We start from the raw sequence: 15,512 nt of genomic DNA on the forward strand, positions 1-15,512 counted from the left end.
CAGAGGCATCCAAAAATCGTGCCTGAATACTTCTCTATCCAGAATGGCCGCGCATGCGCTTGAAGTTGCTGCCGCAGACAGTAGCAGTGATTCGGTAACGCACAGCAACAACAGCACAAAATTTGTGGCCACATTTTAAACTATGACGATGTTCTAAGCCATGAATTTTGCCAGAGTTCATAGAGAGTGAGTATCATATTTTAAGTGGGTTTTGCTAAATGGATTTTTGGCCGATTCATATTAATAAATCTCAATAAAGCTAGAGACAGCAACAAAGGAGTCAGCTCAATCAGTGTAAAACGTTAAAGGTGGCTATCCTAGCTAGTTAACGTTTTAGCATGGGACCTAGCTGAAGCGATATTGTTATTGCTAGATATATATATTCCGGTTCTCAGTTTTGTTTATGGGCATCAGGTCCCTGACAATGTGAAGAACATTTAACGACATAATAGTTTTGCTTTCTGACTGCTGTTATGTCTCGCTAACTTTAGCAGTCTAATGTTGGCATCGATGACTGTAAGGAGCAGCACTTTGTATGCAAATTAGGTTTAGCAGTGTAGAAATAATAAACTTTTACAATGGCGATCAAGTTTCTAGTACGATCAAAGTTTATTTTAATTCAGAAGTAAGAATCATGTACACTTCTTTACTGTCTTGTGTCTCCGAATAAAGGTAGTCATTAGTGTGAGTTGTTAATAGGCTGTACATTTTTTAGCTGATTGAAGAAATTGTATGATATGTTCTCTAAAACCATAAATTCAGTCATTCAGATCTAGCCGACATGACTGCATGTCAATCGAGCCAAGGGTTCACTGGAAAGTCTATGCATCTGATCCTGTAATATTCCTCGTCATGACCTTTCCTGAATATCAAACTTGTTAACATAGAATATCAAAGTGTCACTGGGAACCCAGGCCTGTTTGAATTTCTTGTTTCTGACAGTGGGCTTAGAGGTGGTAGCATGGTTTCATTATTGCAAATAACATTACATTTGTGTGTTTTGGTGTTATAAATAACCGCTTGGAATAGAAAGAAGCATGCCACCATCAACTGTAGACTACAATAACTTCACCTCATTCCACATAATCTAATAATTTGGAAAAGCCAGAATAGTGGAACTCTCAATGGATAACTTGGTGCACCTGTTAAATTTCAGCAGTCAGACGATTGTGATATAAGCTTCTGCTGCTTTGCTCTGCAGAAATATTGTATGCATTTCAGGACGATGACACTGAAAGGGAGACTAATGTTAAGCACTGGGGTGTTTGGTTCCGTAAACTGTCAGATTATTTTAGTCTGATTTGCACAAACTCGAATGTGAAGGGTCGGCAAGGTAACAAAGGGCTGACGTCATGCTTCGCATCCGGCCGCATGACTTCCATATCAGAATATCAGACCCCTTTTCTTGAAGAATTAAATCCGATTGGCAAATTGTGTTGTTGGAAGCTTCCTTGTCTGACAAAGATCCAATCGGAGAGGATTTTGAACAGGACTTCCGGGTTGATGTGCGCGTGGGGGCAGAGTTTGCTGGCTGAGTTGAAAATGCTGTGGTCGGTGTCGCCTGAGCTAGCGGCAGATCTGGTTCAGGTGACTCCCGTTCCAAGTGAGGATTTGATTTCGCTGAAAATATTGGAATTTGTAACAATGTATCTCCACGTTATGGATCAGTGATTGAAGTGTGCGGGGTCGTCGAATGCCACCCGTGATTAAACTAAGTGTGGGGTAAGGTTATGGACCGAACCTTATTTTGCAATTCTTGCTCCTATGTCGTTTTGGTGTTGCTTTCCTGACAAAAATGCTGTTGGTTGCTATTGTCAGATATTTGCAGGACATGTCGTCACTCAGTTCGATAAGCATCTGTCTGACCGCCCCTGTGTAAATAAGTTATTATCAATGTCAGCTTGGCTATATTTTCCCTAAATCCACTATCACTGATATTTGTATTTGGTTCATGTTGAAAAGAGCTATAAACTACTAGACTGGAATACCTTTTCGATATGTTTTATACAGCTCCCCTAATTTTAAAAAGTGAATCACTGAATATGCTTATTTACCCTCTCAGAAGCCTAATGAGATTAAATGCTCGAGATTGTTTTGCAACTTGAATGTCCTATAATGTCCGTTTGAGGATCCGGTTCTGTCATTATCAAGTGACTGGCTGAATGAACGATACGCCCTTTGTCGTAGTCTTCGAGAGTTCTTGAAAGTGTAATTTCCTTTGCAGACCGGAGAGCGTTTATTTAATTTAGGGTAGCCTACGAAAGTAGATTTAATCGGTGTGCACTCCGATATCTTCTGCTTACTCTGTCAAAAGCGCGAGCTTGACATTAGTTCGCCTGAGAGTGCAGTTTTACAATCATTGCGCAGTTTCTGTCATGCCCTACATTTTTCAAAGGGTGGATAATTGAATTTCAAACCCTTGTTTCCCGAGAAACGCAGTCTCTCATACACGGTACAATTATCGAGGATTAAAGGGGCTGCATTTGACAAATCGGTGAAATGTTTCCACTCGCAACGAAAATACCCAGCCTAGTTGTGTTCTTTTAGGGAGGCTTGGAAGTAGCCTACTCTTACAACAGTCTTAATTTAGAACAAAAGACTACTTGGGAAAAATATCCCTGTGTTGACCCAAATATTTATTGGATATAACAAATAAGCAGATGACTGTTATTTAAAGCCTTCCCTGGAGGCAGACTAGACTCAAAAACTACACCTGCCTCTTCTAAACTCGCCTTACCACTTAAGCATTTGCATAAAATATTCAATACTGACAGTAAGTCATAGAGAAATGGAATCATATCAGGAAAACTACACAGATTTGCCTCTATAACAATATTCTGTTGTGTCCCCGGAGAACAGCATAATAATGCATGGCAACTTGCTAATACAGGTGCTAATTAGAACACACTTAAGCACGTTCTCTAGTGTGGGGTCATGGCTGTGTGTTTTCTTATTCTCTTTAATAGTTTGCATTTAATTGACCTGCCAGAGCAAGGCCTGAGACTTAATTCAGTATGTTTGTCGCTAATATTTTTCAGCAAACCTCTCCAGGCAGGCAAAGCGCACTTCTGTAAATATTAATTAAAGGCTGTTTGTCTGAGCATGTCGGCATGGACAAGGAGGGTTCCAACCCAAGGGCTGTATGCATGGATGAAAAAAGAGCCAAACCTACTAATCTGGGGCCGTATTCACAAAGCCTTTTATCTTACCACTAGGAGTACTCCTAAATCGCACTAAAAGGTTTTAGCTAGGAGTTTTCTCTTAAAAGTTATTCACAAAGCCTTTCAGACCTACTGTTAGTAAGGAAAAATGACAACTCCTAAACTAAGAGTGAGTCTTCGTTGCTATGGATGACGTCATTGCTCATGCTCGAGCTTGACTGAAGTGACCACCTTGATTGGCTGATGATTGTAACGCGGGAATGATTCCAAACACCTCCCTTACGATGATGAGTGACAGGTGACAGGTCTGAGAATGCGTGCGCTACACAAGTAGTGCGAAGGACGGAAGATGATGAATAACTGAATAAAAAGGCCTAGCCTAAATGAATAAAGAGTCAGGCAAAACAAATAGCCTAGTAGCCTAATGAAACATAGGCCTACGGATTGATGCAGTATCTTTGAAACATGATTAATCTGTCACCATGCCTATGTTTGCAAAGAGGAGAACATTTTAATTTGATTCACAATGAAAATGTACATGTTGACAATGAGTCGTTTTGGTTGTTGTTGGTGGCATTATTGCATCCCTTTTATGCCTACAATGCAAAATTGTTCCCTCGCGATTGGAAGCTCCTGTTGCCGCATACGCATTTCAAAACATCGCGACGTGAAATGCCGCAAAAAGCTGTTTGTGAATAGGTCTTAGTGAGTTAGGAGTCCTCTTGACTTCTTTTAAGCTGTTAAGTTAGGAGTGACACGCCCATTATTTTTAGGAGTTGCTCCTAAATTCGCCACTTAGGAGCTACTTTTAGCCTTAAAATTCTTTGTGAATACGGCCCCTGATCTTTCGAATGTCATCTTCCTGAGTAATGTTTATCATTCATACTGCACTTCTGGTTGTGGCCTAATATTTAAAACTATTCGTTACCAAACAACCATTAATGAATGGGTCAAAGAAAGGGTCAGGGTACTTTGACTAGTGGACTGGGCATCAGTCAGTCATGTCTATAAATTCTCATTTAATGCTGAATGAACACATAAAGACAAAGTGCATGGAGGCTGTCGATGGAATACTTAGCAATCATGTGATTTTCTAGCTGTTGTATTTTTTCCTCTGTCTGTCAAGCAGCTGGACAGGTTGTAAATACAGATGGTTAATTGCGCTCACAGTGAGAGGCAGAGAGAGAGAGAGAGAGAGGGAAGGTGAGCGAGTCAGTGAGTAGGACTGCAAATTAGTCTGAGCTCCATTGCACAACTTTAGTGAATTGGAGACATTTTAGTGATCAGAGAGATTAGCAGAGTGGGGCCAGACCGGATGGGTGCTCAGTAGTACTGAGGATCTGAGACTGGAATCCAAGGCGGCTTGATTTCACATGGGCCCACTGACCCACGGTGTGGTGGAGCCTCTCACCAATTACACTGGAAGTAAACAAACATTGGAGACATTACTGCTCAGATGGTTCATGGTTGTACATGAGGGAGTAGTCATGATTCACTGGGAGTACTCGTAAGAACATACCGGTCAACACAATTTTGAGTGGGCTGCATGTAAAGGCAGTCTCTTTATGTCACTGTCACAGCACAGAAACTGCCCTTGGAGTCCTCATTTAGTTCAGTAGTAGCTTTTGAAAACATCAAGTCAAAAGGATGACATCAATTCAAGAGGAAAAATTGGACAAGCTATTCCTGTTGTGCACCATTTCTGTTTTGTGGATTACATAACATGTCTTTTGCTTGACAGGCAGTCTTATCGAGGTTGCCCTTCATAGCTCGCATATTTTTACTGTGTGTGTTCATTTACACAGCTGTTTTCCAATTCTCGTCTGAAGGATAAAAATGCCTGTGAGCAGAGAGCTAGTGCTTCGCCCTATCGTTGGATCTCACAGGCAAGATGTCCAGCTGTCAAACCACTCTTCCCAAAGCTTGTGTCGGTTTTTAGATATGGGAGGGGGGGGGGGGGGGGGGATACTTCACAAACTGCAGGCTGGGTTTAACTAGATTCCCTTTGACATTTCATATCTGCCATTTCATCACTTTATTCAGTGGATTTACTGTTTATCTTTTAAATGTGGCACAGCAGTGCTCAGTTGTTGGCATAGTAGGACATGAAGTCGATGGTGCCACAAGAGGCTCTGAACAGGCCCTGAGAACTGGTTGGCATAACAACGCTTGGATGGGTTTAGAGGAGTGGATTGGTTTTCAAGATTGCAGTTTTTACTCTGCATCTGGCGTTAGAGTGTTTGGTTTGATTTCCCCTCTCTGGTTGGATGAGTGTGTGTTGATCCACAGCCTGTTCCAGCATGGGGGTTACATGTGTGTGTTTAGGATTTTATTCCTCCATGTCACATCCCTGTCCTCCCCCCACAGGATTTTGTTGTTGACCAGAGAGAGCCAAAAGGCAGAGTCAGCTGAGAACCCCCATGCAATCAGTTCAACTCCCACGTGTAGCTTCAGTTTCTCAACCAGTGCCTTAGTTGTGAGAGGAAAATAGTGTGTAAGATGGTTTTTGGAATTTGAAGGGTGCCCTTTTTGTGTCAACACAGCAACAGCATGTAGGGCTAGGTGTGTTTGCAGCTGGCTTTGCTTCTACATAACACCATACATGCTTTGTCCACACGGTGTAAATGTAGGCTCTTTAGTGTCATGTTTTCATGCCGGATGTTGTTTATGCCCTGACGGGAACAGTGAGCGACGAGAACACATGCTGTTATCTGCATGGCACGAGATAAGGCATCCCGATTTGGATCACTGACCCACCCCCACCCCCATCCCGAACCACAAACACAACCCATCCGCCCTAACCCCTCTCATTCCTTTCTCTCTTAATGAGGGGTTGCTTGGCGAAACTCGCATATCTATCTGTGCAAGCCTGAAAGATGCTATTAGCCTGCTGGCACGTCAGTGACTCGCCTTGTCATCTGCTGTGCCAAAACAACTGGGCGTGCTGGCCATTCAGCATGACCTGTGCCATTTCTTGGCTTTTTAAGGTGCCATCGCGGGTCTAGCCCAGCGCGTTGCTGGTATTCAGTGATTCTGAGAAAGGGCAAGAAAAGCTCACAGGGTGCCTTTGTGCCTTGATCAGAATACAAAAAGTTGACGTTATAATTTCTTGCATGTCTCACTCCTTTTAACATCAACTGCAAATGAAAACCCTGTGGCTCGTTTTAAGGTTTCATTGTGCAGTGACTGGTGCCCAGTATCGATCCCACAGCTCATATTTTTGGTTTTCATATTATGTAACGAATTTTCCTGAATGGTGAATGGCAAGGTCTGCAGAGCAAGCGTGGATTGAGCAGTCAGAGCACTTTACTTGTGAGCATCAATCACACCTGACATTGGCCCTGAGACTACCTGTCTCCCTGAGAATGTGTGGAGCACATTCTCACTGTAGCTCAAAGCCTCTCTGTGTGCTGGAAGTGGAAGCAAAGGGCTTTGGGAGTTAGTTAGCCCTTCTGAGAATCTGATAAGAGAAAATGGTTTGGTGCTTTGTGGCCCTGTATTAGCGTCCAGTTCTGCATTACAGCGAAGTCTCTCTTCCTTTAGACAGACTCACTGGCTGATTAATTGCATGGAAGAACAAGGGTTGACCCGTTTGCCTTGATGCTCACAAACCACTCTGCTTTTATTATCAGCAGTCATGTGTCTGGAGATGGCTTGATTCCTGCTATTACTCTTCAGGGAAAGAGCCGTGCTTTCTATATTTTCCAAGGGGAAAAACGTCCCACACAAACCACATCAGCATCTTGTGTTTTTACACATTTTCACATGGGTGTCAAATGCCATCAGCCCTGTGCCTCGTGTTTAGATATTTTGTGTAAATGTCTTTTGCAATCCCCAAAATGCCGGGAACTAAATGTCAGTTTATTGTTTGCGATCACCAGAATTCCACTTAAGGGCATTTTTTTTACAAGGGGACCCTTGAAGACTCAAACCTCACTGGATTTGAGAGTGTGACGGAGGCCGAGGGTGAAGTAGGGTCACTAGGAGTTGTAGTCAGCTGACGTGGCCTCGGTGGGGAAATAACGTCTCGGCTCAGAAATCTGCAGCTGCTCTCAAAGACCTTTCCATGAAGTGCTTGGCCGTAATGCCCAAGTTAGCGGATCTGATCCTGATGCTTGTTAGCGCTCAGCTCATAAACATTATTGTGAAGTTGGACTGACACATCACTTATCGAGCTCCTGCTCTCCCACACCCACATTTGACTTAACTCAGGCCTGACAGCAGTGCTTTGTGTTTACTCTCATCAAGCTGTCTCATGTGGCTCTCAGTATTTCTAGTGCTCTAAGCCAAAATATAAGCTAAACCTCTCAATGATTAGGCTATTTATTGTTGAAACTAGATTGTTCCTCACCAAGATTTATCCAGGATTTTTTTGTTAAAGTCTTTAAAATGTTTTCTGATTCAGCTGGGCTTGTAGGGCTGTTTGCCCCATCTTTTGCAACCCTTGTGATTTTAAAGAATTCCGGCATGTTTCAATCTAGTGTTGTTGTTAGAATTGAGCAAGCTGTCAAAAGGTACAAAGCTACCAATCAATGTTGAAGCAATTTTTTTGTTCCTTTCTTTTTTCCTACTGACAATACCCAAAGACCTCTAACAACAGGGCTCCAGGTTGAAAGGGGCTGGAGTTCTCCTTTAGTTGTTTTCTCAGAAACCCTTAGATGAATGTCCGCATTGTTTCACAATATTAAAAAAAAATCAATATTGGAATGTTTTGTGGAATCTCTGATCATTTTTAAAAGTAAGCTACACCATCTAAAAACACCCCTAACTCGTTTTGCAGTGCAGACCCCTAAACCGTGAGGCTGGTCTTGCAGTTGATTTTATACTGTGGTGTGTCTGCACTCCCACCTGAAAGTTTCTCCTTCAGGTGTGCGTCTAACTAGAGGCGAATCACTAACTCATCTGTTACCATGCCACTGACATTCCTTTCCCTAAGATATCCTCCTGAAGGCCATGTTATGTGGATCCATACTGTGTGTGTGTGTGTGTGTGTGTGTGTGTGTGTGTGTGTGTGTATCTGACTTTGTGTGAGGTTTGTGCCCTAGTGAAGCACCATAGAAAAGGCCCCTTTATGTAGACTAGGCTTGTGGTCATCTTAGGGCTTATTGTAGATGCCGCTGAATGCTATCACTGCTCAGGGAGAAATGGCCCGAAGACATTCTTCCTCTTGTGAAAGTGGCATTTTTGTTGTGAAAAGGAGAAAGGCTGATCCATGACCCCTTACAGTGCAAGGATAAAAACAGCGTTGCACTCGTTTGTTTTTAGGCCAACTTTCAAGTTGCACTTGACTGGATTATGTGGATTTGGTGTGATAAAGGGACTGGATATTGCTTGGAAACTGTTCTCCCCAGTCTACTCTGATGGGGCTGTTGAAACCATTGTTTGAAAATGAATGTTTAACTGGTTTTTACGCTTTTATAATTTCTCCACCCCTGAGATCGAGTACCGAGTTCTGATTTGGTGAGCTCTAGCGACTGTGTCTCCGTGATGAGTGATTTGCCACAACGGTCGTCGTGCAAGTGAGCGTAGACCTTTTAAAAATGATTTGTCCCATCTGTGACATTTTCATGAGCTCGGATGTTGACGCGAGGAGGTCTATTAAAGTTGTCTTCTCAGCAGTGCTAAGATTGATCATGAAGTCACTTGGAGTCCCGGCTTGACAAAAAACACCTTCTGTGTCGGTGTCGCTCTGAGGGTCTGAGCTTACGAGTTTTATGGAACAGGCCCTCCTGTGTCAGGGGACCGGACACTGAGCACTGGGCTTTATTTACCAGACTCTGTGATCTGGGAGAGAATGGTGGTGAAGGGCAGCTCATGGAGGCTTTCAAATAAGGGCAGAATTTCGTGGAAAACCTTTGTGTATTGCCTCCAGCTTACATTTGACCTGTGAGTATTTTTTTTTTGCCATTACACACTCTCAATCCTGTTCTCCTTCTGCTTGCCTTGACCTTGCTCTGTTTTTTTTTTTTTTCCAGCAAGGGTCAGATACATAGCACTCCATCATTGGTCAGTTGAACACAAGAACAACTCCAGTTTGTGAATAACTGGTATTAAATGAGTTATTGGTGTATCTTTTCGAGGTAACACATAGTGAGAATTTGTTGCTGATTAAAACTTCCATGTCTTCCTGTTCATTTAATGTTTTTAAAAAGATTTGGTTGAAGCAGTGTTGTTAAATCCTATGGTCTAGGTGTCGTTTTCTTGCAGAGATAGATGTGGTGGGATGGCAACAGCGAACAAGTGCTCCTCTCAGAGCAGCTGAATGGCTGGCTCATGTGGCTTGAGTGCATAACAGAGGAGAGCTCCCACAGAAATGAATCGAGATGGGTGCGATGAAAGATAAGCCGGAGGCTTAATATTCACGTCAAAAGCTGCTGGTGTCTCCAGGACTGGTGCTGCCGACGCTTGAAATAACTCCCTAACAGGTCGATCTCGTATTCAACAGTCAGCACGGTCGTTTTGTGAGCCTTCGTCCATTACGAGGCCTTTTCAGACGACCAAAGAATTATAGTGTGGCAGAGTAAATGAGGACTATTTGCTATAGGGAAGCAGAGTAACCATGTTAAGTGCCTGAACTCTTTGGTGCGTCCTTGCGATCAAATTGTCATTTCTGCCTGTGTTTAAACAATGCCTCTGCAAACTGAAGTGAATCATGAAATTGTCCATTATCATCGTCAAGACGCCAACTGTTGTAAATGAGTGTGAGTATGTGTGTCTGTAAATGAAATGTTGTTTACAGAGAAAGCCGTGAATTTTGATGACAGAATGTCAACGCTCGTCACAGAAGAAAAACACTTTTGTGTGGTGATGAGGCTGACTGCAAACGCACAGCTTCTGGGGGAGGTTACAATTATGTGGGCCGCCTGCGTGTGTTTGAACATACAGTAGATGGAGCGTGATTGAGTCGGAACAGAGGGAGGGTTGCGAAATTTGACCATGGGCCACATTGTCCTCGTGTGTGTGTGTGTGTGTGTGTGTGTGTCTCAATGCCTATCTGCTCTCACTCATGGCCGCTCATTCATCTCCCTGTATTTGACATCCCAGGGCCTGGTTGCGTGCTGACTGTTCTGGTATGTCAGCTTTCTGTAATTAATAGTAAATAGTTGCCTTGCCACAACGGGGACCAGGTGTTGCCCCCAACCACAGATTGGATTCCGCGGGCCGTATCAATTCTGACAAAAAGCTCGCTCAACGTATTTTTATCGGACTAATCTCGGAAGCATCACGCCCCTCTTCCCGGAATGCACCCCGCAGCATGCCTCTGGCAGCAGCCGCTGGATCAATGAGGGAGAACGTTTCTCCATTTTATTTCGCTTTCCCCAACGTCCTCTCCGGGCAGTGACATCTTCTCATGTCATGGGTTATTGGATGTCCACGGCATCTATGGCAAAAAGTTTTAGGCTTGAGTTTCAGCCTTCAGCTGCTCTGCAAGAGGTTTTTAGTTCACTGCCACAACCACCCCTTCTGCCCCCCCCACCCCCGACCTCTCGTCTCAGCTCGCTGTTCAGAGGAAGTGGCCTTAATGGCTCTGCCGCTGGTGCCGGGCCGTTGGAGGAACCGTGGGAAGCTTAACTCAGCGCTGACACTGTCGCTGGGATTGATCAAGCGCGGTCTGTCTGCGCACGGGAGAGAGAGAGGGAGCGAGTCACTGTAATATTCATGATCTAATTATTCAGCGGGAGGTTGGTGGCCACGGCCGCTAATGTGTGATTTAACCTCTTGTCAGGGGCTATAAAAGGAAGCCGGGTTAATCTTTCTGGCAACCTTTTTTTCCACTCTGTGAGCGTGCTTTAAATTCTCCACTCTCCTGAAAACGGCGAGGAGCAGCATATCAGCATGACATGATTCACACAAACAAGCACACACAAACAAACAAACAAACAAACACACACACACACACACACACACACAGACACCACACAGCAACTGATGCAGTAATGTTATTTTAATTATCTGCAGTATTTAGAACAGTAATAATTTGGTTGAAATGCACTTGTCCATAATAATAAAGCAGACGAGGGCCACATGAGTAACAGAGCAGATGTAGCTGCTGTGCTGTATGAGATGGAACTTAAAAGAGTTGTTAGGACATTAAAATGGGTTTCAAGATACTTAGGTAGAGGTGGATTGGATTGACTGTGGTGTTTATATTTATATTGGCTGTACAAGTGTTGTAAGGACAATGCATTTTTGGCCTGGAAAAATGCTTCACTGAAACGTGCCATTTTTAAAGTGTTGGAAGTGTTCATGAAGGCCTCTCCCCCTAGAGCCGTTGTCCTGCACGATGGCCGCCCACACATTCTCCGTGGAGTAATCATCGTCATCACCGGGACAGTTGACTGAATTAATATGTTAAATGCATAATTTGAGTTTCCGCTTAATCAGCCCAAACACAGTCTAAAAAATGTCTGGATTTAAAGAGATTAGGCTGGCCTGTGTGAATTGCTGGACTCGCCCCAGTCAGCTCGGCCCAAGGCCCAGCCAGAGCTCTCAGGGCGAAAGGCCACATCTCTGCATTCCGCCTCAGCGCTACACACACACACACACACACACACAAAAACCAACTGAATTCCATAGCTACCGCCTTTATGGAGACGTACACAGTAGCACTGCATATTTCTGTCACATCACTGCTGATTGAGAGCTTCAGAGAAATGTACTTACACACACACACACACACACACACACACACATCTCTCTCTCTCTCTCTCTCTCTCTCTCTCTCTCTCTCTCTCTCTCTCTCTCTCTCTCTCTCTCTCTCTCTCTCTCTCTCTCTCTCTCTCTCTCTCTCTCTGACACTCACATAGGCTCTTTGCACTCTTGCAGTGGCCTGTTCTGTAGGGCCATTCACAAACCTCCATGGCCCTGCACTACTCCACTTAATCCTCTCCACTGGGCCCTGGAGCTTCTCTGTGGAGCACAAACCCGCTGACCCATGGCTCGGAAACGCCATCTCGCCAGATACCCGCTGCCCCGGCTGCTGCAGAAAGAAAAAAAAAAATGTTCAGAAAAATCAGATTTACTGACATTTTCCACCGGTCCATTTGCTCCTCTGTGATCAGTCAGATATCAGACGTTGGCTACATAGTTGTAATTATTGAGTGATCTTTGAGTGAGAACATAGATTTCTGCTTCGGGGGTTATGACCTCATCTGACACGCCGATCGTGCCAGTGGGCCATAACGTGACATTTTTAGCCAAAGTCACGTCAGCTGCACACATCCTTCTATATTCCTATATGCCTGCCTGATTTCTGTACCCAGTCAGGCGTTACTGGTGAAATTGTGGAAACTTTCTCACACAATATTAAACATGGCAGTGTCTCTCACACACACACACACACACACACACATCCATCTAGAAGGCAGCATTTAATCATGGGGCGTACTGGATGTCCCACATGACTCAGTGCTTATGTTGCAGCACTCGTGCTGCTGCTGCTGCTGCTGGGGGATGGACTCCCCGTGCCAACTTCACTCGGCGGGTCCGAGAGCTGTCTGGTGGTCCTGCTGATGTAACAGCTGGGAAACTGTGAAACCGGAGCCCTTCGCTGGGAACACTACTACCGGCTGGCAGATTGATAACCAAGACGAAACGTCCAGATGAGTCTCCGACTGTCGTTTCTTTTCCCCCCTGGCTTTTCTTGCAGCCTGTGAAATTGATGAGGTGATTTATTGAAGCTTGAGGCATGGTTGATGGCGAAGGTCAGGTTGCATACTTGAGGTTTTTTTTTTTTCTTTTTTTAGTGCCACGGTTTGAAAAACACAAGCTCAGGACCTGCCAGAACTGTAGAGTCTAGTCAGATATTGAAAGACTCATGCCTCGTTACTTCTGGAATTTTCTTCAGCACCACCTCCACCCCCCAAGTGCTCCTGTGTCAACAGTGTGGTATGCATTGTGTTTGTGGGAGTCATTGCTGCTGGGGAAAAGTGAGTTGATGATCACAGAAATGTGCTGGTGGCGGCCGGGTGCATTAGTCCTGCGCTCAGTCAGTCACAAGGGCACTGGGAGCCGTGCTCAGTATGAAATAAGTGCACTGCTTTTTGTGTGGCTCTCTGTGTGTCGTCAACATAGAGGCTCCATAGTGCAGTGTACATTCTGTGCTTACTGTGCAAAGTGTTCCTGTGTAAAGAGTCAACCTCCATCACTCGCCCTGTGTGGTTCCTTCCATCCACTTCAGGAGCATGTCATTATTGACCTACCCCCACCCATCTCCACCACCACCAAGGCCTTGGCTTTCAGCAGACGCTTCCTTCACTTCAGGCTCCCGTGTGTGTGTGTGTGTGTGCTGGCGGCTTGAAGGTTTGCCTTGTAAAAGTAAAAAAAAAGCTCTGGCTGTCTTTGGTGTTGTGTTAGCACGAGGCCAGATGTTCCCATGGTCACACGCACCCGTGAAATGTTTGCTGTCAGGGGGCTGAGCGGCGTCTGTGTTTACCCGCGTCTCGTCAGAGCAGAGGCCGACAGCGGAGGGCCATTCTGGGTTCTGTTCCCTCTATCTCCCTCTCTCCTTCTTCTTTTCTCTCTCCCTCTCTCCATTTTAAGGGACGACTCACACATTTTTTTTTTTTGTGAGTTGGGTGCTTCAGCGAGAGATTAGTTGAGCTCTCTGGTTGCTCTCTCTTTCGTGCCCTCGGCCTTCAGAAGCAGAGCGGACTCACCGAGGCGAGGCTGAGGCTGTGCGAGGCGTGCTGTTTGATGTGGCTCTTTGAGCCCAGTTGAAAGGCTGATGCTATACTGTGGGTCTGGCCCTCCATGTCTCACATCTCGAGCTGGACAACAGCAGAGAGGAGATGACCCATGCGTTTTCAATCCCTGCCTGAGTGTTATTTATGAGTTTACTTGATCAATTATTTGTTTGGTGTGCATTTCTGCATCTGAAAAGCCAAACCTGTAACTTTTGGCTGTGGTAGACTGTCTTGGAAATCAGTCACCAGACCACTTGCTGCATGCAGAAATAACTCTGAGTGCACCCGTGGTGTTAAAACACGGCATTTCAGTAACGGAGGGTGCAGCATTAAGGTCCAGTTCTCCTCCCTCAGGTCGTGTCCCATTCACATGTGTAATCGGAGCAGGATGGGACTATTGCCTCGCAGGCGCCCGCGGCCCAAACCCTTTCAGCTGCCCCCGCTCAGTGACCCTCTCTTTAAATCAGACGCTCCCCTGACACCCAGGTGCTCGGATTCTGAGAAGCAGTTCACAGACGTGACGTGTCAGGCCAGGCCCAGGGCCCCTGAATGGAGCTGCGCTGCGCTGTGCTCGCTTGCTGAAGGGTGGCGACTGGGGACGGCCTATTCAAGGAGGTGTTCTCATAAAACTATCTGCCGGTGGGGGAATAGAGTTATCGAGCAGGTTCTTATTGGCCTCACCGCAAAACCTGAGTAGCAAGGCAACGTTTTTGCCATTTGACCTGCATGTAAGCTGGTTATGGATACAAAAATGTGTTTGTGTGTGTTTTTGTGTGTAAAAGAGCAGTCTTGTGTCCATGAATCTCCATTTCTGTGTGTGTGTGTGTGAGAGAGAAAGAAAGAAAGAAAGAGGGTCCATGAATCTGTCAGTTCTCTGAGTGTGTGGCTGTCTGTGTGGTGATTACTGTGTGTGTGTGTGTGTGTAGATTGAGGTGGACTGTATTGGGGCAGATGTCTGTTTGCCGGTGCTCAGAGTGGCGAAACCGTAGACGCTGGAACACCTGGACAGAGACCTCCCTGGCAGCGCCCCACGTGTCCCTCAGGCTCACATGTGCCCCCCCCCCCCCACACACACACACACACACACACACACACACACACACACACACACACACACACACACACACACACACCCCAGCGTTCCCCCGCCCCCGTGGTCCTCACCAGCAGACAGACAGACACACCCTTATTCCAGTCATTCTCTGCGGACCACACTTTTGTTTTTATTTTTGTTTTACTTTTTTTTTTACTTTTTTTGGTTCTCCATCTTTGAAGCGGACTGTCCCACAGTCTCTGTGCTCCTTTGCACCTTTCTGCACCCTCGATTTCTCTCCAAGTCCTCTCTCTCTCTCTCTCTCCTCTCCTCTCTCTCTCTCTCCTCTCTCTCTCTCTCTCTCTCTCTCTCTCTCTCTCTCTCTCTCTCTCTCTCTCTCTCTCTCTCTCTCCTCTCCTCTCCCCTCATCCCCCCCCCCTTCAATCACTCAGCCCAATTTGTCACTGGGGTGTCCAATTTCTGATGAAGCGCTGGGTCGAGAGCGGCGAGGTTGGCTGGGTGACTGCACAAATGGATGCACCTGCTCATGAATTATATCAAGCCACTCCATCTTCATTTTTAATTTATTTTCTCCTTCCTGTAATGATGGCACCGTGCGGTAGCCCCCAAGCA

General features: G+C 45.3%; 1 protein-coding gene across 1 annotated transcript in view; it reads left to right on the forward strand.

Moving 5' to 3' along the window:
- The first annotated feature begins 1,349 nt into the window (after positions 1 to 1,349).
- The window catches only part of fam222ba (family with sequence similarity 222 member Ba), a 36,869-nt gene continuing 22,706 nt past the window's right edge, over positions 1,350 to 15,512 (forward strand). The window contains 1 exon segment of the mRNA XM_042091167.1: positions 1,350 to 1,603. The gene's annotated coding sequence lies outside the window, so the exon portion shown is untranslated.

This window comes from Alosa sapidissima, chromosome 5 (assembly GCF_018492685.1).
Source record: "Alosa sapidissima isolate fAloSap1 chromosome 5, fAloSap1.pri, whole genome shotgun sequence".
NCBI lineage: Eukaryota > Metazoa > Chordata > Actinopteri > Clupeiformes > Clupeidae > Alosa > Alosa sapidissima.